Source organism: Vicugna pacos, chromosome 11 (assembly GCF_048564905.1).
Source record: "Vicugna pacos chromosome 11, VicPac4, whole genome shotgun sequence".
Lineage (NCBI taxonomy): Eukaryota > Metazoa > Chordata > Mammalia > Artiodactyla > Camelidae > Vicugna > Vicugna pacos.
The window spans coordinates 68171462-68187898 of record NC_132997.1 but is presented as its reverse complement, the minus strand read 5'-3'; the positions used below and the strand labels follow the sequence as shown (position 1 = coordinate 68187898).

General features: G+C 38.7%; 1 protein-coding gene across 1 annotated transcript in view; it reads left to right on the top strand.

Annotated features, from left to right (window-relative positions):
* The window catches only part of CH25H (cholesterol 25-hydroxylase), a 219663-nt gene that overhangs the window by 14920 nt on the left and 188306 nt on the right, over positions 1 to 16437 (top strand). The window contains exons 2-3 of the mRNA XM_072971583.1: positions 4686 to 4780; positions 5556 to 5672. The gene's annotated coding sequence lies outside the window, so the exon portion shown is untranslated. The remainder of the gene's footprint in view (positions 1 to 4685; positions 4781 to 5555; positions 5673 to 16437) is intronic.

Below are 16437 nucleotides of genomic sequence, written 5' to 3'. Positions count from 1 at the left end.
ACTTTGGATTTTTCTTTGATTAGAAAAAAACTTACATAAAGTTTACCATTTATGCTATTTTAAAGTGTACAACTGAGTAGATTTTCGTATAGTCACAAAGTTGTGCAACCGTCACCACTATGAAAACCCAGAGAATTTTCATCACCTGTAAAGAAACTCATACCCATCAGTAGTCACTCCTCATTTCCCCTTCCTGTTACCCCCTAGGAAACACTAATCTACTTTATTTCTCTATGGATTTGCTTATTCTGCCATTTCATATACACAGAATCATTCCATATGTGGCCTTTTCCTTCTGACTTCTTTCAATTAGAACATGTGTTCTAGGTTCAGCCATGCTATACCATATATCAGTACCTATTTTTTTTATTTGTCAAATAGTATTTCATTGTATAGATATACCACATTCTGTCTATCAGTGAATCAGTTGATGGACACCTGGGCTGTTTCTGCCTTTTGGCTATAATGAATAAGCTTCTATAAACATTCAAATACAGTATTTTATGAGAACATATGTTTTCCTTTCTCTTGGGGATAACTAGGCGTGGAATTGCTGGGCCATGGAGTAACTTTTGTGTTTAATTATTGAGAAACTTCCAAGTTGTTTTCAAAATGAATGTACCACTTTATATTCCCACCAGAAGTGCGTGAGAGTTCCAATGTCTTCATATCCTCCCAATACCTGTTATTTCCATTTTGAAAAATTATGGTGTTTTTTGGGCCAGTCTCAGCCTATCAAAAGGCAGGGTTGAGACTGGACTGGCCCTTGTAGTTTTTATTATGATTGCAAGATGCCCTTCAGCAATAGTGATCAGGAAATTTTGAAAAAATTAAGGTTTATCATAGGATCCAGAAATCACACAACACACCTGCAGCCATAGAGCAAGTTCACAGGGAAAGAGAGAGAGAGAGTGAGTCCACAGACCTGGAGTTCAGCTTTTATTGTGGTTAAGGGTGATATCTCAGTGTGGTTTTGATTTGTATTTCCGTAATGACTAATGATGTTGAGCATCTGACTTAATTCCACTTTGGTCGGAGAAAGTACTTTGTATTTTTATTACTCTTTTGCTTACTGGCCTAGAGTTTTGTTGGTTCACTCTTTATTGATGAATTTTAAAACGAAAGAGTGGGGTTGGGTGGGCGAACCAGTGACCCAAGTGGCCAGTCACTGAAATCAGCCAAGATCTCTAAAACAAAGAAACCTCAGTGGAGGGAGGCAGCCTGGCTCTTTATTTAGTTGTATGACTGGCAATGTGCTTATTCAAGCTAGCCATCTTTGAAATGGACACCTCGGCAATCAAAACTTGACAGGCACTTATATCACAAAAAGAGAAAACCCCCAGGTATCAGGGTTTACACTACCTTTAGCCATTCTGGCCAGTGTGAAGTGATAGCTCATTGTGGTTTGGACTTGCATTTCCCTAACGACTGACGATGTTGAGCATCTGTTCCTGCTTACTGGCTGTTTGAGGATCTTTGAAGGAATGTCTGTTAAAGTCCTTTGGTCTTTTAAGAATTTACTTTTGGTCTTTTATTACTGAGTCATAAGGGTTCTTTATCTATTCTGGATACTAGACCCTTACCAAATACTCAATGTACAAATATTTTCTTCCATTCTGTGGGTTGTCTTTCTTCTGCCTTCTCAAATCTTCTGTTGATTCCCCTCTAGTGAATTACTTTATTTTAGTTTTTGTACCCTTTAACTCCAGAATTTCTATTTGCTTCTTTTTAAAAATTTCTATCTCTTCACTGATATTATCAATTTGGCAAGATAGTGTTCTCCTGGTTTCCTCTAGTTCTTTGTCCGTGGTTCTCTTTATCTCTTGAACACCTTCAAGTTTGTTGATTTAAGAGCCTTATGTCTACTAAGTCCACCAAGTGTGCTTCCTTAGGAACAGTTTCTTTTCATTGCTTTCCTCCCCTGTGAATGGGTCATACTTTCTTATTTCATGGCATGGTTTGTAATTTTTTTGTTCAAAAGCAGACATTTTAAATATTATAATAGGGCAACTCTATAAATCAGGCTCTTGCTCCTCCCCAGGTTTTGTTTTTCCTGCTTGTTGTGGTTGTTTACTTTGTTTAGTGACTTTTCTAAAGCTGGAAATGCCTGGAACCAAAAAGAAGTCTCAGTCATTGCAAGTGGCTTCTGTATATACATTTGGACACGCTTTCAGTGTTCAGCCTGGCGGTTTACAACTCTGTCTTAGCCTTTGCTTTCTGCTTGTGTAGAGCCTGAAGGTCTGTTACAGGTGAAGGCTTAGGGTCTTTTCGAGTCTTTCTTGAGCATACACACAGCCCTGGGCTTATGTATGGCCTTTAGGTTTCCAGGAATATTTTGGAACTTTTGAAAGTCTTTATTCCCCAAAGCATATTTCTTTCCTCCCAAGTTTTTGGTTAGTTGATAGCTTGCCAAGCTATTATCCATTTCCCTAAGCAGCAGCATCTAATACATTTACCTGTAAATATTTGACAAATGCCTCCCTACAACCCTCCCTCCCACCTCCGCCCTGGCAGTTGGCTTATCACTGGGTGAGTTCCAAGTTAGGGTGGATAAAGGCAAATATTTTGAGTCTATCTTCCAGGGAGATACAAGTTTGGTCAAAATAATCAAGCATCATTCTTTGAGAATGAAGTCCATTCATCTCCTCCCAGTACCTGTACATGTACTGGGGATGTGGGCTATTTCTTCAAGGCCATTGCTGAGCTAGGGAGTGAGAGATGGGACCAAGGCAAGTTCTAATAACACAAACTCTCTGTTCTTATTGAGATTCAGCCATTTTTCTTGATTAAGCATTTTCCTGCTTCCTATGAGCTTTTGGTTTGTTCCCAGGATCCCAAAAGTGTTGTTTTTGAGAATTTTGCCAATGCCTTTAAAGAGGGATGACTTTTGGAGCTCTTTACCCTCCATTTACATTGATGACATCCACTTTGCATGTGCTGAATGGTTCTAAATACACAGAGACTTGTTTTGTGGCTCAGATTGTGGTTTACCTGGGCGAAAGGTTCATGTATACTCGTATTAGTCATCTTGGGTTCCTTTAACACAATACCATTGACTGACTGGCTTAAATAACAAACATTTACTTCTCACAGTTCTGCAGTCTGAGAAGTCCAAGATCAAGGGGTTGGCAGATTCAGTTCCTGGTGAGGGCCCCCTTCCTGGACACCTTCTTGGTATGTTCTCATGTGATACAGATCAAGCTCTGGTCTCTATTCCTCTTCTTATAAGGATGCTAATCTCATCGTCAGAGCCCCATCCTCATGACCTCATTTAAACCTAATTACCTTCCAAAGGCCCCACCTTCAGATACCATCACATTGGGGGTTAGAGCTTCAGCATATGAATGTAGGAGGTAAGGACACAAATGTTCAGTCCATAATAGTACTTGAAAAAAATATCTATTCTATTGGGTGGAGTGTTCTGTAACTGTCAATTACATCAAGTTGATTAAAGTGTTATCCAAGTCTCCTATGTATTTATTTTCTTTCTACTTGTTCTATCAATTAACAAAAGTGAGTTTTTGAAATTGCTGCTTGGAACTGTGAATGTGTCTACTTCTCCTTTTAGCTCCATTAGTTTTGCTTCATGTACCTCCATTATATGAGGTATAGAAACCTTTGCAATTATTATGCACTCCTAATTTATTGAGTACCTACTACATGACAAGCATTCTTGCACCTGTTTTCCATACACTAACTCCTTCATTGTTAAAGGTGTGTTCAGTGATCACTACCTGAGTTTTCGAGAGGAGAAGAAAACAGACACACGAAATGGTGATGAGCCTTGCACAAAGTTTTGCATAGTAGGACAAAAATCCAACAAGTTAGACCCCAGAATCCCCAGTTACAACTACTGTGCTATTTTAGATGTGGAGTGGGGATCTGAACTTTGGGCAGTCAGGGTAAGGAATATGATTAGATCGGCTGCTCCCTTGATTTTTTTCGCCTTTTGTTGTCGTTGTTGAACTGGTTCTAATCTTGGCATATCATGCACACCTATCATTGGATAAGAAAACAAAACACGTTTCCTGGCGAAATAGAGGTAATTTAGATTGGAATCAACTTTGAAATTCTATGTTTCTGTTCCTCTCTCCTGGTATGTCTGTGTGACCTGAGAGCTGATTTCTTTCTTGGTGTCCCAGGGTTGTACAAAAGCCGTCTCAGGATGGCTGATGAGAAAAACAGTAAGCATCTTAAATAGACTTTATCGAGTCCATGAAACCTATTGCCAAAGAAGCTCAGTAGTCAGCCCCACTTTCCAATAAAGCTTCCTTCAGGTGCCTCCCCCAAACCCCTTTTTTTCCCTGACAAATCACTTAGAGATAGGGCATTGGACTTTTAAGAAAAAGTAGGGATCTGAGTTTTGGCTTTTCCCACTTACTAACTTTGTGACTTTGGGAAAGTGACTTTAATCTGTAAAAATTGGTCTATTAATAATACCTACAAAAAGGTTTTTTTTTTAATAGTAATACATAAAATGCTACTTAAATGTGGGGTACTATTATAATTATCTCTGTTTATAAATAAAGGAGGCCTGTCTCCTCCAGTATCTACTTGGCAGACTGAGTCAGTACTAATAATTATCAGTTACTGAGTCTCTTCCATGTATCAGGCACTTTTATCTATATAATCTCATCTAGCCCTCATTTAACCCAACAACTTTGTGGAATCTTTTTTGTTATCAGATTATACAGAAGAGGAAATAGAGACTGAGAGGTTACATTACTAACCCGTGCTCATGCCCAGAGTGTATATGGACACCAGGAGACAAATTCGGTCTGTAAGTAAAGCCTCCTTCTTCCATACACCTCCCCGCTCCTCCATCCCTCAAATGATAGAGGAGGTCTCCTACACTGTCCAAGTACAGCCCTGCAGGTTATGCATTGAACTCCAGAGAGGGTCTTTTTTTCATAGATTTCAGTGTGAATGGTGCCCCCCACGGAGGTATGCCATTCACACCTTGGAGACATGTATAAGGAGGCCCTGAAGCAGCTGATGTGTTTTATTCAGAAAGGAGAGAATGTTTTGATGATGGCCACATCCTCACCCCTGCATTCTTCCTTGTAATCATTCTTGGAGGTGCTTTCCACGCTTTTATGATTCTGAGTAAATGACCTGAAGGGACTTGGCTGCACCACCTCTTGCCATGTGGTGTGACTTTCTCAACATGATGGTAATGGATATGCCTGCATTTGTACACTTTGGGTATTTACCTTCCATGTGCCCCTACATGCCTGCCACCTTCCAAAAAACTGCTGTGAAAGAAATCGCCTGGCTGGATTTGGCAGTATGATGCTAAACCACAAGCAAGGGTAAGCTATTTCCTTTGAATTCATCGGAGATTTCCTTCAGGTACTCATGTGTGCTTAAGTGACTATAGTCTGAAAGGCAGTCTTCCATGAAATGAACAGTTTCTTGTCTCTTTTTCCAGAAAGTTGCTCTGTGCCTTTGGCTGTGAGAAATGGCTTTATCCATACATGAGTGAACATATGAGTTTAGGGATAAGTTAGAGGACATGAGTAGTCTTCACTTGGGTATGTTTTCTTCTTCTCTAGGCCAGCTTCTCAAGTGCTATGGTCCCCAGAGATCTTTCCCTACTGCTAAGCTTTAACGAAGTGTTTGCACTCATGGAGCCGGAGGCAGGAGAAACACTGTCAGTGGATTTGAGAAAGGTTTGTGATCTGGGCTGGACCCAGCTAATGATTTCATTTCATTACTTCAGTAAGAGTAACAAGAAGATTATTATTCTCCCTTACATTCACATGGGGTTTTACAGAATGCTTTCACAGTCAGAAGCTGCAATCTATGTTATGACCTTGTGAAGTTGGACAGATAGATAATTTTATGTCATACAAAAGGGGAATCTGGAATATGAGGCTAAAGATGTTAAACAAAACATCCAAGTTCAAAAATCAAATAAAAATCTAAACTCTGGGCTTTCCTTCCCAGGATGCCCATAGCAATCAATGAATCCATTTAAAGGTCATGGAGACCTAAATCCTTTGCTTTTCTCAATTCCTAAACCCGAAGATTTACTGCAACAATGTGGAGAACATTAAAAACCTCCCAAATTATAGCGATTTTAAACTAAATAGAGTTGGGTCCATATTCCAGTAGAATAAATCCATATTTTTTATAAATTGACTCATCCAGAAATAGCCCTTTAAAGATGTAATCCTTTATTTCATCTACAAGTGCCAACATAAACAGCAAGGGGAAGAACTCCAATTGCTGCCTACTAAGAGTTGCTTCAATAAGAACTACCCGAGACCAGGCAGTATTTAATAGCCCAATGTAAGTATGCAGCCCCTGTTGCCCTACAGAGCTGTAAGGAGGTAGAGCATGGATAGCCCAGCTGATTGTCATCCAGCCAGATTATGATGCTATCTCCATTCTCAGAGACTTGGAAATAACTTTATGCTTTTAGAAATCTATGTTTACACTCGGCAAGTTATACCCACAGGCGCCATGACAGTTTCTAGGCTGACCATAAAAGGTCAAAAAGTGGGCAGGGTCCCATTCCTGGAAATCCTCACCCCTTCCCCAACATAGTTGGAATAATTCTCCTTCACCTTAGCATATGAAATTACCGAGCTCATAAAAGCCAACAACCCTGCATCTTGTGGTAGCTCTCTCTCCTGCCTTCTGGGACAGCCTGCACTCTATGGAGTGTGTATCTCCCTGAATAAACTTAACTTTCCCTTAACTATGCCTCAATCTTGAATTCTTTCCTGCATGAGACAAGAACCTATTCTATGGAGACATCTCCTGTGAAAGAAATTGAGTGTGCCTTGAAGTTCAAGTTCTACTGGAAATCGAATCTTCCACAATTTTGGTTCTAACCAGTTTGTCCTGTCCTCAATTGCTGTGTCATTCCTTCAGTGGTTGTGCCCTGCCCTCTTCCCTCCTGGCTCAGAAGGGCAACTATTATTTCAGAAAATGAAAATATCTTTTGATTCAATGGAAGCTGGTGCTGACCCACTGCTCAGTGGGGAGTTTCACAAAGAGATCAGCCTAGACCAAGATTGGAGCAGGTTGGAATGAGAGATAAAATTTAGAAAAATGGGAGAGTTAAGGTTTGTGATTCCAAATTTCCTTGTGTGGTTTGACATGGTTCCAAAAACTTCTTCCAAGTGAAATACCAAAGCAATAGTTCCAGCTCCCTTGAGAGCAAACACCTTTTTAAAATCTTAGCTGGTGGGGAGTTTGACATGTAACACATGCAGACATGTTCCCTCTGAATAACCAGAAACAGCAAAATAGACAAGAATGGGAGAGTGGAATATGGTGTTAGAAACTCTTTGTTGGAGGTAAATGCTTGAACATGTATCTATTCTAGGGTGATACTTTACAAATTTTCTCTCTTGTCTTAACTGAAATTTCATGTGGACATGTAATACAAAATATATAGAGAAAGCTGGAGCTGTTATGGTGGAATGGGAGGTTCTTACATGGAGTCTGCTTGATCTGCCACCCACACATGTCCTCTGGGGAACATCTCAAGCACTTAAGATCTCTAAGGAACACAGTACAACGCCAGTGGGCTGGGGAATTTCTAGAATTTCTTTGTGGGGAATGAGGTGCTTGCTCTGTGGCAATTGCTAGAGGAGGCCAGGAAGAAAAGACTGGACTCTGAACTCTTTGATGGGAAGGATCCTAACTTACTCATTTCTGCATTATTGATGACAACCCCAGGACTTGGCTCATGCATGGCAGATACTAATTAATTTTGCAGTTTGTTAAATAAATGACTGTACTTTAAGAAATCTGTATTTGAGTGACAAAAGTACCTAAAACCAAGTGAGACCAGAAAAGTAAATATATTAAGGAGAATGAATGTGGACCTTATCTGACTCGATGTCCTCATAATTGCCTACCTGGAGCGGTACCTCTTACTATTTGGTTCTAATGAGGAATGAAATATGTTAACACTAATGAATCTCCGAGCATAATGAAACTTTACCCTGATGTGTTTGTCAGATCTAGTTCATATGCATTCTAGAAGTTGGATTTAAGAACGATGGCTCTCAGATTTTTGAATGCATAAGAATCACTCCAGGAAACTGCAGAAAACAGATTCCTGGGTTATGCTTACAGGGAAGCAAAACTTGCCATCTGAAAATGTCTCTATGGTTTGTAGATTATTACATACTGAGAACGCTCAGGTTGAAAAGACACAGGAAAAAACTTTGCCTTCCCTCTAAATGCCTAAAAAAATTTAGATAGAAGGTCTGTTATAGGAGTAGAGCTATCACCAGAGATAATCGCAAGATTATGGACTCCGTGTGGTGGGGCGAACAGAGCCTGGAGATCAGAGTCCACTCTGTGTCCCATTATCTCTGCAGGTCCAGCAAACATTTGTTTACCAAACATTTGCTTTTCCATCCCGATATGAATTGCCATATTCCCCTCTGGCATCCCAGACCACTACCCCCAACATCCCCTTTTGTCTTTAGCTGAAGATGGTATTCAAAGTGAACGTTTCAGCCATTTTTTTTAGCTACTCAGTTTTCCTGGGTCTCTCCCATTTATACATGTTATTAAACTTTCTTTGATTTTCTCCTGTTAATCTGTCTCATGTCAGTTTAATTTTCAGACCAGCAGAAGAACCTAGATGGGTAGAGGATAGTTTCCTCCTCCCAGACATGCTCTAGGTGTTCTGATTTAGCAGGTGTAGGGTAGGGACTAGGAGTCCTTCTACCAGTGGTTCACAGGCCACAGCATAAGAAACCCTGGCGGCCCTGGATGAAAGGTGCAGGAGATGAAAGGTAATTGCTTGTTCTTGGAGGTGACAACCACTTTTCAAAGATTTTGTTTCCAGATAGTAACTTTTACCTTGCAGGCTTTCCAGGTCCCCACCTGCAGTGGGACTGCAGGGGCGGAGGCCTGGGAAGATGACCCCAACTGCAGCTGTAGTGTGGATTTGCTCTTTTGACACATTTCTATTAAAAGCCTGGAATAGCCCCAAAAGTATCAAGTGGTGATCGGAATGTGTTCAAAATAATGTGGAAAGCATATCAGAACAACACAGTGCAAATCTCTACAATCACATTCTTTCAAAGAAAACCATATTATTAGCAGGGTCCATTCAAATCTACCAGCAGGACAAAATGGAAAAACTAAATTCCTTTGCGATTACGATATTTTCCTAGTCGCTAAATATTATGACTCTAAAGGCCTGGCTTTTAGATGGTAATAACAAGTGACATTTGTACATAATGCACGTTTACAAAGGCTTTTTCTAATCAACTAGTCCACAAAGAAGCCTTGAGAGATTGGTGTGGCAGATTTGATTTCAGAATATTAAGTCATTTTTTAAAACAAAGGAGCATCATCTTAAATGATGTTGGTTCCATAATTAGTTCCAATGTAAAAAAAAAGGTTTTTTTAATGCCTTAGAGGATAGTTGAAATAACATATAGCAGACAAAAGCCTCTGAGGGCAGGTTGGAAAGGAAACTATTGCACCCCCACCCCATCTCCAGAATGTCTGAAGCAACAATGCAACTTCACAGGAGGTGTAAGTCAGTCCCATTATGTCTCAATGATCTGTTATGGTATCCTTGTTTCAACAAAATACTGAACAATCAGTCCTTTACAGTTAAAATATCTCTAGATTACTGATGAAGTCTGTTATCCCAGCTGTCTCTCAGTCTTGTCAGCTCTTACTCAGAAATAGCCGAATGGGAAAAACCACAACAAAATTCCTTACAATATGTAAACATGATTTGCAAACATTTCTAAGGAAACTGAGGATGCCTGCCAAGAAGGCTTTTAATACTTCATGAGTGTTCTCTTACAGAACAGTGTTTTTCAGACTTTTGGGAACATTTGTCTCCCTTTCAATTAACATTAAAAACCTTCACATTTCTTCTTGCCTCCTTGCCTCCTTTCCTCCTTTGAGAATCATTCTTTTTTATGGATGAAATCTTCTGTTAACAGGGATCCTCAAAAGTAATCTTCTGCAAGTGGGGAATATAATAAGGCTGTGTGATAAAGAGCTCTGGAATAGAAGTTTATATATAGCCTTGTACAGTGCACCTCCCTTCTGGTCCTTTGCATTTTTCTTTTATAAACCTCAATTTCTAACTCCCTTCCAGCTCTAATGTATTATAATATGCCATTGGAAATATGACAAAGTTGTAAATTGTGATCATGACTTATGGGAAATACAGAGTAGCTGGCTTGTTTCCCAGTCAGATGATTTTCTCAGAGGGGACCCTGCAGAGCAAGAATGCTTCTTGGGAAGGAGGGGAGAAAGTACCACGATGATCCGTGCTAGCCCATTATCTAGATGAGACCTGGTGTGGGAAACATGGACGCAAGTGTCAGGGAGGAATAAATTTCCCTCTACCCTTCTAGGTTCTTCTGGCTGGTCTAAGAATGAAATTGACAAAAGGCAGATTAACAGGAGAAAATGAAACAAAATTTAATAACACGTATACATGGGAGAGACCCAGGAAAACTGAGTAACTCACCAAAAGGGCTGAAACCCTCACTGTAAATATCATTTTCAGCTAAAGGCAAAAGGGTATGTTGGGGCAGTGGTTTGGGACATCAAAGGGGAGAAAGGCAGTTCATATAGAGATGGGAAAGCAAATGTTTGGTACACAAATGTTTACTGGGCCATGCAGAGACAGTGGGACACTGAGCGGACACTGATCTGGGCCCTGCTGGGTCTCCCCTTACACCTAGCCGGTATTCTTTGCAGGTGTCTTTGGTGATAGCTCTATTCCAGGAACAGGCCCTCTGTCTTAATGTTTTTTAGGGAGATAACGGGAAGGTCAAAGTCTTGTCCTGAGTCTTTTGGGCTTTGATCGTTTTCAGCTTGAAACAATTCACCTGCCAGAGACACTTTGGGGTGGCAAGTTTTGCTCCGCTATAGTCCTGCCAGTTGAGTTGACAAATTGTTTTATGTCTCCTTGAACCAGTCTCTTAGTCCTGATCATAGGTCAGGCCAGTTAAATTCTTTTCAGGAGGCTGTGGTGCAGGGGGACTTTCAAAGTCAGGTCTATAAGGTACAAGTTATCAGGTATTTAATAAGAGGCATTTCTATGGAGACAAAAGGAAAACAAAGGTTAATGATTAGAGCAAATTATAAACCCAGTGTTTTGAGTCCTGAAAGCTGACAGTAGAGAAGACTTGTAGATGTCAGAGTTGAAACATCTTTTGCAGTTTGAAATGTCTCTGATGAGGCCATTAGGTGTTTAGGTAAACTTTCTGAGTTGCTTATGCAGCCAGCAGGCACAAGGGTGTCTAAACATGGGCTATTGTGATGTCTCTTAAGTTTATTCCAAATTGTTTGGCTTCAGTTTACAAGGCTTCAGGAAAAGGACACCTTCAGTTCTTAATGATTCCAAGTCAAAAGTGGGAAAAAACCTGAGAATGTTAGTTTGGAGAGTTGGAGCCAAATATTTGAGGAAACTAGAATAAGTCGGGATCCAGTCCATTTTATAAGTGAAAAAGCAAAACCTCAAAGACAACATAACCAGAATCTAATATTCACAAATGTGTATTATAGTTTTTACTGAAATAAAATTTTTTCCTTCTAAAATCACCCTCATTTCTATCAAAGACAGTCAAATTAAGACTAATTTATTTGCAAAATAAGTTGTTTCATTAAACTTGGCATGATTGTTTACATAAGTCCAGTAAGAATAGCAATTAACCCTGTAGGCTTTTTAAATTATGCTTCACTGGAACTTTTCATAGTCTTCAGATTGAACTTTTTATTTTATTTTATTTTACTTTTTTTCTTCCAGTTTTATTGAGGTATGATTGACATACAGCACTGTATATGTTTAACGTGTACAGCGTAATGATTTGACTTACCTACATCATGAGATGGTTCTCAGGGTAAGTTTAGTCAACATCCATCATCTCATATAGATATAAAATTAAAGAAATGGAAAAAAAATTTTCTCTCTGTAATGAGAACTCTTAGAATTTACTCTCTAAACAACTTTCATATATATAACATACAGCAGTGTTAATTATATTTATCATGATATATATTACATCCCTAGTACTTATTTATCTTATGACTGGAAGTTTGTACCTTTTGACTGCCTGCATCCATTTCCCCTCCTCCCATCTCCCACCTCCAGTAACCGCAAATTTGATTTCTTTTTCTATGAGTTTGTTTGTTTTTGTAGTATAATTGACCTACAGCATTATGTCGTTTCCTGTTACACAACGTGGTCATTATATATTTCTATACATCTCAGAGTGATCAGCATAGTAAGTCTAGTTAAGATAAGTCACCATACAAAGATATTACATAGTTATTGATTATATTCTCCACAGTGTTCATTTCATACCTGAAACTCACTTATTTTGCAACTGGAAGTTTGTACCTCTTAATCTCCCTCACCTATTTATTTTCTCCCCCACTCCCCTCCCCTCTGGCAACCACCTGTTTATTCTCTGTATCTAAAGCTCTGTTTCTGTTTTGTTATATTTGTTCACTTGTTTTGTGTTTTAGATTCCATATATAAGTGAAATCATTACAGTATTTGTCTTCTTCTGCCTGACTTATTTCACTTAGCATAATACTCTCTAGGTCCATCAGTGTTGTCACAAATGGTGGATTGAACTTTTAAATGCCTCTTGAAGCCAGGAAGCCATGTCAAGGAATTTTCACTCGATTCATCTTTTATACCTATAGATTTGGATAAATTCCTCTCCTCCTGAGGTCCTCAAAATATCCTGAGGTTCTTTTGCCTGCCAGGAAGTTACCTTCCTTATGCACCTGGTAAGGCTGCTAGAAACCCTGTAAGCAAGGTACCAGGTTGATCTTCCAAGAAACTGTATGGCTCCATAAAGTCAATCTTATATCTGAGTCTATGCCTGTCTTTCTCAAATAGGACCTTTCAGTCAAAGCCTTGGTCCTATAACCCATGTTCCCAATTGTGTCCTGTTATAAGGAGAACAGATTCTTAGCAAACTCATACGTAAATAACTATATTGCCACAAAAATAAGAATATTCACTAGGATTTCTAGCTTCTGGAGGGATCAGGTAAGGAGAAAAAAAGATTGTTTCAGTTCTGCTTACAAAAATATAATTTACCAAATTGCTATTAAATCATCAGATGAGAGGAAAAATTTCCTTAATCTGGAAAACAAAGATTAAAAAGTCAGTAATATTTTAGACAAAAAGTCATAAAATTGTAATCACATTTCATCAGTTCTTTCAATCCCACGAAATTAATTCTTGTTGATCTTGATCTTTTGTTAGCTGGTTTATGAAGCCATCAGGTTTTTCATTGAGTTTTGTAATTTCCTACGCAGTTCAGTGGTATGATCTGAAAGTTATTAGAAACCTGTTTGTCAAAAAGTATTTTCTATGGCTCTTCCTGAAGATGAAGCATTTTTTTCAAAAGCATCAGAGTAAAGCAGTAACTGTCTATAAATGACAAAAGACAATATCACGGTAAAAGTTCTGATTACAGTGCAATTGACAAGGAAATTTGATTATCTCTGTAACACACAACACTTTAAAAAAATAACTAGAAATATGACTGATAACATTATACTAGGACATATCCAAATTTGGGGAATCTCATACAATTTCTAGAACATTTATATTAATAACATTTACCAATACAATATAACTTAAGGTTTATCGTCACTCATTTGACAATGCTTCATGTGCAATTTAACATACCAAATAAGCCTAATTATTTAAAATCTCTCTTTGAGACACTTCAGGGGCCCTCTGAAATATCCTAAAGTTAACTAGAGGTCAAAAGGACTTTGTTTAGGATTTTATTTGGGAGTTTGTCAAAGATATTGAAAGATTTAAAAACTCTTGGTCAAGTAGTATCATAGGTCATTGTGAAAGAGTACTTACTCACTGAACCAAAGTGACAATAAAAGATTTCAGAAGCAAGTACAGAAAGTTCAACTGATTGCTTAAAAGGTAAAGAAAATTTATAATCTGTTATCAAAGCAGATCAATATTGCAAGAAAACTTTGTCCTCTTAACAGAGAAAGAAAACCAAATTCTAGTTTTGTACCAACTGAGTTTTAATATTAAAATTCATTCATCTCTTTATAGGACAGAATTACTTTCTTTTTTCTTAAGAAAATACCTTTCCTTTCCTTATACTTTTTTTCCTTGCACATGAAGGTTTTTTCCTTATTAATTTTAGTAGTTTTAATACATATAATAATTAGAGCTTTTAACCCTTAGGAACCTTAATTTCTAGTGAAAACTAAGCAAGCAGTTGTGAACTGTTTGTTACACCTATATTTCTTGATTGGCAAACTTATGAATACATGTCATAATTTCTAGAAACATACCCTCATAGCATAAATGTTTTCAGTGTGTTATATGACATGTTTCTAATAGACCTAAATATGTTTAGTTTTTCTGTAGTGAGAAGACAAAAGTAGGTAAATTCAGATTTTTTTTTAACAATTAATGTTTTAGTATTTTATCTTATTTGGAAATGGTCTAGACATTCAATAATGCTCATCATTTAAATTAACTTAGCAAAACTCTGAAGTTTTAAGTTACCAAAAAGATTTGGAGAAACTTTTTAAGTAGACACACTATAAAACATAATTATTTGTAAGGAGTTTACCTAAAAAGTCTTAGCCCATTTACTTAGCCCATCTAACTAAATCACTTGTTCCCAACAATTATGTTTTGATTACCCATGAAAACTTCAGGAGACATTAGACAAAAATCAACCATATCTCAAGCTATTTTTCTTGCTGGCAAATTTTGGAAGAGATAACATGATCTTACTTGCCTAAACCCAGGTACAATAGAAGTATTCAACTTAATGTTGATAACTCTAAAGTCATGTCTGTATTAATTAAACCAGTAACTTTAAAATTGCTTTTACTTACTAAAGATCATCCTAGGTCACATGAACTTGAAAACCGGTTGGATTTGTTTCTGTTACATTTAGAAGTACTTAATACATAAGTGTGTACTTTTAAGCCAATTAAACAGAGCTCTTCTACAAATTAATTTTGGTAATATTTTCTAGAGGTAGAAAAAAGCCAGATCTATGATGTACCCACCTTTACAACCAGAGATCTCATAGCTTTCATTTAAAAAGTTTAGTCATTAATCAGGTATAACAATATCAAACTCACTAGTTTATAAATAACAAGTTTGCTAACTAAGCTAAGGCTTTTTGCTATTTGTGGGAAAGGCTTTTAAGATTTGTATTTGTCCTTGACAAATCCTTAAGGAAGCTGTGAATTAGATTTTGGGGTGAGGGCTCCTTTCCAGCAGTTTGTACTTTTCAAAAGGCCTCTTCTCTTTTTTTTTTAATCCCTTTGGTTTCAGGTTCTATCTGATTGAATCAACCTGGCTCAGTCTTAGGCCATTGTGGCCTGTGTTTACTTTTCTGATTTTGTAAATATTTGCAAGACAAAGACAGTTGCTTTCCATACCCAAAAGAACTGGATTGCTGCCTAATTTATACCCCAAACCTGACCTGCTCATCCAACCACAATTTCTTTAATCTGGTTCTTTATATCAGCAAGAAAATTTTCAACTAAAATGGAAACTGAAAGACTTCTATGTTCTAGAATTTCAGGGTTCATTGTATCATGCCTTCAAAAAACCTGCACAAGGCTTTCAACAAAGACCCTGTCACTGAGCATACAGGTCAACCGGAGACCCCAAATTCTCCAATACTGCTTCTATTGGCCCTCCTAGAAGTAAGCTGTTTCAGAGGCAAAGAGCGAGATAATGCCACCAGGCCAGGGAACTGGATTGTGCTGGCAGGAGAGTAGTGGCCCTGCCTGGGGGTCCTGCTGGTCTTTTTTATGGGGCTTCCCACCTCAGGTGAGCTGTGCCTCAGTTCCCTGGGTTAACTTCTTTCTCTGATCTCTGAATCTGGGATTTGCAGACTGGAAATGTGGCTACCGGTGGCTTTTGTGGGGCCTTGCCTGTTGCAGGTGTGACCTCACAGGTGTGGGCTGTGGGTCCAGGAGGCTCTGTCTTGTCCCAGGGGTACTTCTTCATCCTGAAGGTGACGTGGTCATCACCAAGTCACAGACTAGTTAACATCTCCTTTGATGCCTATGTCGGACGGAGCAAGGCCTTGCTGAGGACAAGAATCAGCCTGAGACATGGTGTTAAGCTCGCTCCTCTTGGGCTGGCCTGACGTAGGGGTTGGCTGCCCAGGCCTGAGTCTGGGGACCACGGTCACTCTGGGTCCTCCACAACCTACAGTCAAGCTCCCGTCGGACCCCCAGCCCCTCGAAGCCTCTCTTCCTATGTGCTGGGGGTGAGGGGTTCTAATTTCAATCTCCCTCCCTTTTTATTTTCACATTCATTTAAAATTAAAGTTATGTTTCTGGGCTGTATGCTCTGTAGGTGTTGCCTGCTTTAATTCCCCCAGCTCCCTCTGAGAGGGGCACTTGCACTTTGCACATTTAGCCAGTTCAGAAGCAGGCTTATCAAGGTTC